The sequence below is a fragment of the Salvelinus sp. IW2-2015 genome, unplaced genomic scaffold (genome assembly GCF_002910315.2).
Source record: "Salvelinus sp. IW2-2015 unplaced genomic scaffold, ASM291031v2 Un_scaffold3681, whole genome shotgun sequence".
NCBI lineage: Eukaryota > Metazoa > Chordata > Actinopteri > Salmoniformes > Salmonidae > Salvelinus > Salvelinus sp. IW2-2015.
In genome coordinates, this window is record NW_019944958.1 from 21,655 (window position 1) to 24,375 (window position 2,721).

Sequence of the window (2,721 nt, forward strand, 5' to 3'; positions counted from 1 at the left end):
CTAGGTAATAGATCTCAGTCATCCCTCGGTGTCTCACCTAGCCTCGCCACCAATCTCTACCTGCTTAATAGTATGATTATGAAGCATCCATGGGTGGGCTAGCAGAGTTCTCTCTCCATTATAAACACATTAGCATTGGTTCAATAGAGAACAAGGCTGTTGTTTCAGAGATCAACCTATTGCCTCTTCCTTCCGTTTGGTTATGGATGGATGAGCACTTTGTTCACATTAAAAAATAACCTAGCTAGTGAAAGCATTACGAACACAACTTATATATCAACAGCTTTGTCATATTCCCGCCCAGACTGTTCTATCCACAGTGCACACAGTCTGCGAGGTCCACAGCACCAATACACAGTACGTTTTCAACGTTTCACAAAAACCCCTGTAAGAGGTTCAGACTGACCACCCGGACCAGAGACCAAGACCCGAGAACCAGATCTCTCTAAACTGTCCGTCCCTCTCTTGAATACTCTGGCAGGCTGTTGAGCGCCGTCTCTTCACTCTTGGGACTGCAGTGGGAGCCCTCCCCTTCTTGGATTGTTTTTTAGTAGCTCTGGAGAATTCCTCCTGAACGTGTCACCAGCCAGGAAGTAGAGGATCGGTCCACACAGCTGTGAGGCTGGCCAGCCGCGTCCCCCTTCCCTGGTAGGTGGCGTACACCCGGTATTAAAGTCCACACATGTCCGGGACCTGGAAGTACAGCCTGCTCGCATGTTCAGGTTCTTCATCACGTGAAAGGGCAGGTAGGACACAGCGAACACGGCAGCACGAGAATCACCAGGTGGATGGATTTACGCCGTAACGGGGCGTTGTTCATGTCGTTACATATCAGCGCCTTGACGATCATCCCATAGCAACCCAGGATGATGATGAAGGATGCAGAAGCGAACACGGTCAACACATGCTATAGATAAAGTAACCCGGCAGCTCATCCCTCCGTGGTCTTTTATCGTAACACGTGGTGTTCCGTTCTCCCCGTACGAGAGTATAGAGGATGGGAGAGATCCCGCTATGACCACGACCCAGACCAGGGCGCTGGTCAGCACAGGCGTTCTTCTTCTTCAGTTTTCCCAGAGACTTGAGCGGGTGGACGACTCCTGTGTACCTGTGACACTGTACAGGTCAGGAACAGGATGCTGCCGTACAGATTGACATGGAATATAACCTCTGCAGTCGGCAGAGAACGTCCCCGAATATCCAGTCTGTCTTATTAAGTAGTAGAAGATGAGGAAGGGCAAGGAGAGGACGTAGCAGAAGTCGGCCAGAGCCAGGTTGAACATGTTATCCAGAGATGCTGCTCCAGGGTCTCATGTGGCAGACAACATCCAGATGGACAGACTGTTTCCCACTAGGCGTGACGAACACCAGGATGTACACCGTGGGTAGGTAGTAGAACTGGAAGCCTGTCCGCGGTCAAGGAACATCCCCCGCTGTTGCCAAGTGAGATCAGACACATTCAGGAGGGATGTCAGATTCAGATCTGTTGTTGGCATGTTGTCAGGAACGCAGAAGTTTTTACTTATAGAGGAATGCAAAGAACAATTAAAGGTAAAATAAATATAAAGAAAAAGTCTTAGAGGTGTATCTACATAATGATTATTTAAGCAGCCCATTATAATAAAGCTTTATCCTAGTAGTTATATACATAATACAGTACTGTAATGTAAATGGTTTCTGGTCTAGCATTTAAAACACAACGGAGAGGAATAGCAATCTCTCTGTCATTAGCCAACCCGTGGAACGCAAATATCGCACATAAATAGCCTAGGCTACACATTGCATAACCATCCAGTCTACAAAAGAAAACATAAAAGTTGATCATACACTAGCCTACTCACCGTTACTTCTATCCGCATTCCTAGAGCCTATACCCACCCGAATTCAGAGCGGTTGAGACTGTCGCGTCAGATTTCGCAACAAAGCAAAGCTCTCCGCTCGGCTAACTATATTCGTCTGGTTCGTTCGCTGTCACGATAAAAGTCAACCACCGTTCGTTGCGCACGACGACAGCGAACGCGACAGAGCACCAGGGAAGACAACTGCGACTGCGAGCACTGTAGTAAAAGAGAGGCAGGAATTACAAACGAGCACCGTCACCGGATAGGGTGAAGCGCCGAGGGGAGGGGTGCCACCAACAGAACTGCGAAGCTCTACAAACGCGCTCTTTCTTTCTTCTGCCTACCAACTCCTCTTCTGACAAGCCCGTTTACAAACTACAAAGTACAGTCCGTCGAGGTGACTGGCAGACTAATGTGGGCTTCTGGCAGCTACTGAATAGCATACACGAGTCATTTACGGAACGCACAGCAGAAAAGTAGAGAGTGTGTATGTTGGGCCGTGCTGGCTGTTGAAGGAATCATTCATATTGTGCAAGAGTGTATGTCAAAAGGATTCTATTGTTTTTATTCCTTTAAAGTTTGTGTCGCTAGACGGTTATATCGTTTTATCAAATCAATTGGCCTGTGTCCCCAGAGTAGATCAGATCAATCACATGTTTTTGTCCATGATCTGAATATAACAGGTGTAGTAGACCTTACAGTGAAATGCTGAATACAACAGGTGTAGTAGACCTTACAGTGAATGCTTATTACAGGCCAAACCAACAGTGCAATTTTTAAGTAAACAAAGGTATTCGTTCTCTTATGATCTTAGTGTTGAGGGAATACGACAACAACATGAGACCCATATTATAATATAATTAAATATTTTATTATCTCT

At 46.5% G+C, this 2,721-nt stretch overlaps 1 pseudogene; it reads right to left on the reverse strand.

Moving 5' to 3' along the window:
- Window positions 1-445: 445 nt before the first annotated feature.
- Window positions 446-1,416, reverse strand: LOC112076312 (P2Y purinoceptor 1-like; annotated as a pseudogene).
- Window positions 1,417-2,721: the final 1,305 nt, after the last annotated feature.